The following is an 8,226-nucleotide window of genomic DNA, read 5'->3' on the forward strand; positions in this document are numbered from 1 at the left end:
TGTGTGTGTGTGTGTGTGTGTGTGTGTGTGTGTGTAGTGTATGTGTCCTGTTAGGAGAAAGGGCAGATAGGGTAGAATTGTTACAGACACAATAAAAGTGACTCAGAGCTTTAGGAGCTGTTAATTTGCGTGGCAAGAGTTTGAATTCCCTTATCTAGGAAGGTGCTCTTTGAAACTGTGTGCTTGCAAAACCCTTGAACAGTGTAAACTAGATCTAGGTTAGGATGCTGGCAGCGCTAGGCACTGTCCTCCGCCCACTCCAGTCTCAAGATATAGCTCATCCAAGTGCCTTGCTCATATTTGGGCACGACTCCTGGACTCCGGAACCCTTTTCTTTCAAGATAACCAACTGTCTTTAAGTGCCTTGCAACAGTTGCCTTACTCAGCGGGGTAGTTCTGGCAGGCGGATTCCTGGAGTTCATTACTTACATGGTTTCTTAGTCATCATACTGTGGCATCATGTTCTTATTTAAACAGGCCCCTCCCTCCCATAATATTACACCTTAGGGTTTGTTCCCTTAAACATTGCATGCTGCATTTGCAGAGAGCTCCTGCGGAGGAGAGTTAGCCCACCTCAGTTCTTCCTGGATGCCAACCCCACTTAGAAGTGGTTTATTTGTTAATGCCTGCCCTTGTTAAACTGGTCTTGGCACACTCGAGTGCCAGGCAAACCCTGGGAGGTGGTTTTTATTTTTCCTGTGATTTGCCAAAAAGTCCTCTCAGAATCTCAGTCTGTGTATTTGCAATTGCCCATGTAATTCTTTGCCTTGGTGCAAAGGCTAGGAATTCTTTAAGATGGCGTACAAATTCGAAGAGAAGGAACTACGTACCCAAATGAGAACAGTAGGAGAATTCAAACAGCCAAGTAGCTAACTCAATCTTCTATAACCTGTTTTAAGTAGAAGTGTACTAACAAGAAGAACGCCATAGGGAATTTATTCAAGAATGAAAAGGAAAAGGCTGGGTGTGGTGCCACACACGTTTAATTCCGACAATTGGGAGAGAGAGGCAGGAGGATCTCTGTGAGTTCCAGAATAGCTAGGGCTACATAAAGACCCTGCCTTAGAAGGAGGAAAAGGAGAAGAAGAAAGAAGAGGAGAAGGAGGAAGAGGAGAAGGAGGAAAAAGAAGAGGAGGAGGAGGAAAGAAAAGTAAAGAATAAAAGGAAAATATAATCACACATAATTAGAACTAAGAAGGATCTAGAATCATAGGTATAGGGAAACCAAAGTATATAAGACAGAATATAATCATGTACAAGTCTTATAAAAAAATTGTAAAGAATCACAATGTAAAACATTTCTCTGGGAAATGTAAGTTAAAAAAAAATGAGAAAAAGAATGAAAAAAGAAAAGAAAACCCAAGCCCAAGTTAACTGAACAGCAAATAAGTAACAGGAGTAAAAATATGACTTGTAAAAAATCTGCCTAACTGGAATAGCAAATACTTTTGAATACTTGAAAAAGTAAGTCAGTTAAATACAACATTTATTCTCTGTATCATTTATTTTTCTGCCGATATGATAAAAACAACATAACTAAAAGCAACTCAAGGAAGGAAGGGTTTAATTTAGTTTGTAGTTCTCAAAGGGTAAGATTGCATCATGGTGGCAGGCATGGGGCAGGCATGGGGGGCAGGCATGTTGGCAGGTATGGGGGACAGGCATGGGTCAGGCATGGGGGGCAGGCATGGGGCAGGCATGGGGGGCAGGCATGGGGCAGGCACGGGGCAGGCACGGGGCAGCAGGAAGAAGCTGAGAAATCACATCTGAAACAAAAGCTTGCTTGAAGTAGAGATAGGGGAGGGAAGAATAGAGGGTAGGAGAGAGGGAAAGAGAGAGGGAGGAAGGGAAGGAGGCAAGGAGGGAAAAAGGAGGCAGGGGAAAGACAGAGAGGAGAAGAAGAAGAAGAAGAAGAAGAAGAAGAAGAAGAAGAAGAAGAAGAAGAAGAAGAAGAAGAAGAAGAAGAAGAAGAAGTGTGGCAGGGTAGTAGAGTGAGGCTGTATAATCACCTGACCCCAGTGATATACTTTCTCCACCAAGGCCTCACCACCTAAATCTTTGCCTCCAACTGGGAAGCAAGTATTCACATACCCTAGCCTATGGGGGACACTTCTCATTTGAAGCACCACATACCACCCTTTCCACAAAAAAAGGTAGAAAATCTCTTAATTTATCCTTTGAAACTACTTTAATCCTATTTGAGGTCCAGGAAAGAAGGGTCACGGAAGGCTGGAAGGTTAAAAACCGGAGGAATTATAGAATGATAGGTCATACTTTATTCACTCTGTGTGAAAGCCACGAATTCAAACAAATTATGATACTAGCCACTACAGGTATCAGGCAAACACGGGTATATATATCCATACAGCAAAGAGGCTAGGCACACAGGCCTGCCAACAGACACACACACACACACACAGAGGCTGGTGAAGGCAAAGTTTCAAGACTTAGCGTCTGACCTCAAGGCTGTATTTATATGGGACACACACACAAAAGTGACATTCTGCCAGAAATGGTTATATAAGAGATTACATCACTGTTTACATTTGGGGTTCCCCAGACATCCAGTGTTGACTCACAGCCCCCCACCCCATGTCCAGTGTCAGCCCTATTTTAACTAACTCAAACAAGAGATGCATCTCAGCACCATGTTGTCTAATTGTAACTGGTCCTTTACAACCTTCTGTTCCCAACACCCTAGCAGTAAAACTTGTTAACACATATGGCATAAAACCAGAAATGTATATGTCTATATGTATATGGATCAGAAATACCACTCTAGCAGAGATCCAGAATAAAATCCTAATGAATCCCACCAGGCAGTATGTGAAAGAAACAATATCGAATGAATTACTGAATTTTATTCTAATAGAATGGCAAGAAATCTGTCAGCAGAATATCTTATCAGAAGGACAATAGAGACGAGTCCAAGGATCAGCTAAGGGATGTGTAAAAGACTTTACAAGACCCAAGGGCTAAAGGCTTGGTCTTCAGCTCAGTGCTATTGGGGGGTGTTGGACCTTTAAGATGGAGGACAAGTCAGTAGGGGATTGGGATGGGAAGGGGCTGGGGGCGGAGGGGGGTGTCCTGCTTTCTAAAAGGATTGTGGGAGACTGGTTTCTTCTCTCTTCTTCCTGTGACGTCTTTTTACCTCACAGGGTCAGTCACTTCATAGATTCACACTCATGTTGACAACAGTAAAAATAGGAGGTGGGGGCTACTTGGAGGAAGAAGGTGACTAGTCACTCTTGACAAAGGCCTGCTGCCCTGCCCTTTATCCATCTGTCTCTATTTACTCTCAGCCATGAGTGAGCTGGTTTGTTCTATATCATGATAAGCTGCCTCCCCACAGGCCAGGAGCAAAGGATTCAGCCAGTCAGGGGAACTGTGAACTAGAATAAATCTTTCCTCCCTCGAAATGATTTCCTTCAGGCACACTGTCACTGTGACCAAAGCAAGCAAGCAAACAACAAAAGTGGTTAACATGGCCACATATTAATAATTGATGATAGTAGATATCTGTAATTCCAGTTACTGGGATGTTGAGGCAGGAGGATCATAGGTTTGAGATCGGCTTTAGTTATACTAGAAAAGCATTAAAAGATCCTTGGCGGGCTGGAGAGATGGCTCAGCTGTTAAGAGCACTGACTGCTCTTCCAGAGGTCCTGAGTTCAATTCCCAGCAACCACATGGTGGCTCACAACCATCTGTAATGGGATCTGATGCCCTCTTCTGGTATGTCTGAAGAGAGCAATGGTGTAATCATATACATAAAATAAATAAAAAAATTTTTTTAAAAATTGTTTAAAAAAAAAGATCTTTGGGACACCTTTAATCTCAGAACTCAGGAGGCAGAGGCAGGTAGGTCTCTGAGTTCAAGGCTAGCCTGGTCTACAGAATGAGTTCCAGGACAGTCAGAACTACCCAGAGAAAAACTTGTCTTGGAAAACCAACCAACCAACCAACCAACCAACCAACCGACCAACCGACCAACCGACCAACCGACCAACCAACCAACCAACCAAATAAAGTTAATTAAAGCAATTATAAAAAGATCCTTGGCTACATGGTGACTTTGAGGCCAGGCTATATCTGGTAGACCCTGTCTCAATCACCTCCCCAAAAAAACCACACACAGAGAGATTGAGGTGGGGGAGTCCCTTGAATTTAGAGCAGCTTCTAAGAAGCTATATCTAATGAAAAGGGAGAGAAGGGAACTGCATGAATGGGGGTAGACCAGGTTGCCCTTACTTGCTGATGACAGAGGTAGCCAAGCCAACATTTTTGAATGAAGCAAAACCACATGAAAGCTATGGCTTGACGGTCTCTTCCAAAATGCAAGTGACCCACGGTTGCAGCATTGAGGTGGTCAGCTCACGGAAGCTCTGCACTCCAGAATGCTCCAATATCATTATAGAGAGCAGTTTTTTTCTTTCTTTCTTTCTCTCTCTCTCTCTTTCTTTTTTTCTTTTTCTTTTTCTTTCTTTCTTTTTTTTTTTGTTTGTTTTTGGTTTTTCGAGACAGGATTTCTCCGTATAGTCCTGGCTGTCCTGGAACTCACTCTGTAGACCAGGCTGGCCTTGAACTGAGAAATCCGCCTGCCTCTGCCTCCCAAGTGCTGGGATTAAAGGTGTGCGCCACCACCACTGGGCGAGAGCAGTTTCTTGATAAGAATTTACCTCTCTTTGGGTATTTGCTGGATTTCCTCCCTTTGCCTCATGACATACCACAGATTTCCTTGCCAGGGGCTGGCCACGTACCCTTGTACTTCTCGACAGAGCCATGAACAATAAGCTTCTTTTCTTTATAAAATACCAAGTCTGTAGTAATCTGTTCCATGAGCAAAACCAGACAAAAACATTTTAACACACTCCCTCCCATGGGTACCAACTAGCGCACATGTACACACACACACACACACACACACACACACACACACACACACACATGCTCACGCACCAGCCCCTTCATAACTACTTTGTTGAAATGCATGATCTTTCAATTTCTACAGATGCTATTCCTCTCCCCCCCAAATATTCACAAACAAGTGCAGAGAGAATCTGACTGCCAAGACCTATTACTTGATTTGTTCCAGAAGAGCCTAAACAGACGGAGCCAGAGGGCTGTCTTTTGCTTGTCAATGGGAACTCCCCTGGGTGGAAGGAGCCTTGCAGTAAAGTGAGGTGACATTTCGAACTCTTCCAGCCAAGTGGATGCCCTGACCGCCAAGGAAGGCATTTACAGGGCCTCAGCCTTCACCTCCCCACCCAGAGTGAGCTGACAGCCCTGCCCCTGCGGTAGAGGTGCTATTGTGATCTCTGTCAGCATTGTCTTTTCTGTACAAACCACACAAGTCTCTTCACAAGTGAGGCCGTAGTAGTTGCGCAATAGGTTTTGCACAGGGTTTTCCTAGCATTGACTCTCTCTCAGTGAGTGTCTGCAGAGTGGGTGCCCAGACCCAGTGTAAGAGGGACCCTCGTTGTAAGAGGTCACCTGTGGCTTCCGTGGCAGGGTGGAGAAGGAGCCGTTGCTAGTTGCAGAGGCAGAGCATAGGAAATTAAATACAGGAAGATGCTTGTGAGAGCATGAAAAAAAAAAATCTCACTTGGAAATAGAATGGCCGTTATTGTGAAGTGACCCAGGAGCCTATCCATCAAGCAACAGGGGGATGATCTCAGCCAGCACTGTATGAACTTTATAATAAACATAGGTCCTATAGGATCCGAGGACATGGTATGACCTTTCTTAGGATTACAGAAGACCACGAATATGGAATATTCTTGCCTCCCTGGCACACAGTAGAAAAAGACCATCAAGTTTGGGGAACAAGTTACAGAAAATGCTTCAAAACAGATTTGTAAATTTCAGGAAATCAGGCCATAGCAATTTGTGCCCGAGGTTTTCGAATAGTAATAGTTCACTATATATTACTCAAAATAGTTTATGAAATGAAGGAATAGTGTTCCATGTTATGGAAAAATGACAAAAATTAGCAGATCAAGGAGGCAATGTTGCTATTCTTGGAAAAGAAATGTTATTTGGAGGAATCGTTATTTAAAAAAAAAAAAAGCCAGGCGAAATGTCGTGCTAGATAGATATAGTGCTAGTGCCACCTGCTGTTGGAATTATGAATCGCAGTTAAGTAACAGTTAATCTAATTTGTTGCACTGAATGTAGAAGGGATTTTGGGAAGGGAATGGGTAAGTAGACTCAGGGAGACTGTATGGATCAGATCTTCCCGGTCATCCTCTTTATGACCAGGGAGTACAAGAAGGGCTTATTGGACCTGCCTCTGTGTACATTGCTTTCTGTCAAAATTTTGTTAGTGACAGGACACAGACATTAACAGCTCCTAGCGCTATCTATGTTCTAAGGCAGCAGTTCTCAAAGCTCCTAATGCCGCAGCGACCCTTTAGTACAATTGTCATATTGTGGTGGCCCACAACCACAAAACTATTTTCATTGCTATTTTATAATTGTAATTTTGCTACTGCTATACATCATAATATAAATAGTTTTGGAGCTAGAGATTTGCCAAGGGGTCGCAAGCCACAGGTTGAGAACCGCTACTCGGAGGGATCCCAAAGTGTATTGCTAAATATAATGCTATTTCCAGTCAAGCTTTGAAAAAAAAAAACCCATAGGGCATGAAGCAGTTGGGAAATGAAAGAAATGGTGAGAACGACAGAGAGAATGAACTGGAAAGGGATCGTCAGGATAGTAGATCCGAACAGTGAGGTCTACTGCAGTGAGGTCTACTGCAGTGAGGTCTGGGAAATGTAGCCAGAAGCCAGTTACTGCAGCCTCAGGATATCTGTGTGAACAGTCCAGGCAGCTGGTCACCTGGAGGAGTCCAGGCAATTAGAGGCAAGGGGTCAGGGCTCCAGGACAGGATGTGCTGGTCTCAGAACATGTCTGAGAGCAAACAAGTCAAAACCAGAAATGACGGCTCCAATCTACCCTGTATCTTTGGTACAAAAAGATGCTGCCTGTGGCAGGTCATTCTGGGCAATCTTCTTCAGTCCCTCTATCCTCTCTTCCTCTCAGCCGATGTGACTTTAGTATCAGGGTGACTTAACCCTTTGTGAACAGTTGACACACTTAGCTGTCGAGTTCCATTTTTCATAAGCAAGTTGAAAATGAGACAGAAGGCCCACCTACCCCGGGACAGGAAGCTCCCAGTGGCACCAGAACCATGCACTTGGCTTAACAACATGTTCTCGAAACCTATCAATGTCTCATGTTTTACCATGAGACAATATGCTTTTCCTTATTAAGTCTGCAGAATATGCCTCCGGACAGGAAGACCATATTTTGTGTGTCCACTCATCTGTTGATGAATGTTTGAGTTGCTCCCACCCCTGTGCTGTGGTGAATAATACAGAGGTTAGCACACGTATCTAGCTCTTTTCTTAATTAAAACACACACACACACACACACACACACACACACACACACACACACACAATGCTCTATTATATTACTTGTTTGGTGGGGGTGGGGACACGCATACCACCGTGCCAGCATAGGAGGTCAGAGACAGCTTGCCTGAGTCTGTTCTCTCCTTCCACACTGGGTCCCGAGGATTGAACTCAGGCTGTTAGGCATTGGTAGCAAGCACGTTTACCTGTTGAGCCATCTCAGCCACTCTGATTATGTCTTTTTTTTTCAAAATGGTCACACCACTTTAAATCCTCACCTTTTATTAGTTCTTTTAGAACATCATGTGATGTGTTTGTACTCCCTCCCTCCTCCCTCCCCACATCTACCATCTTTTATTACACACCTAATTTTGAGTCTTTTTTTTTTTTTCCCCATCCTTCTGTCCATGTGGATGTGTGCCTTCCAGTGGAGTATGGTCAACCCACTTCAAGAAACTGCTTTAAGAAAACTGACTCTCCGTTTCCAGCAGCTACTGAGTGCCAGCATCTTCTCTTCTAGGGGTCGGTCTTTGTGAGTACCTCACCTCTCCATGATCGGTTTGTTCTGCCTGAGCTTGCATGAGCTTTGTGTATGCTATCATAGTCATGTGTTCAGAAGTGCAGCCGCCCTGTTGTGTTTATTCTGATTCTGTCTAAAAACCAAAGATGAGCTGGGAAGATAGCTCAGTGGTTAAAGTGAGAGGACCCAAGTTCAGGTCTCGAGCAGCCACCTGAAAGCTGACACAGTAGCATGCACCAGTAACTCCAGCGTCAGGACAGTTGGCAGGCCTCCATTTTCCACAC

Source organism: Mastomys coucha, unplaced genomic scaffold, assembly GCF_008632895.1.
Source record: "Mastomys coucha isolate ucsf_1 unplaced genomic scaffold, UCSF_Mcou_1 pScaffold9, whole genome shotgun sequence".
Taxonomy (NCBI): domain Eukaryota; kingdom Metazoa; phylum Chordata; class Mammalia; order Rodentia; family Muridae; genus Mastomys; species Mastomys coucha.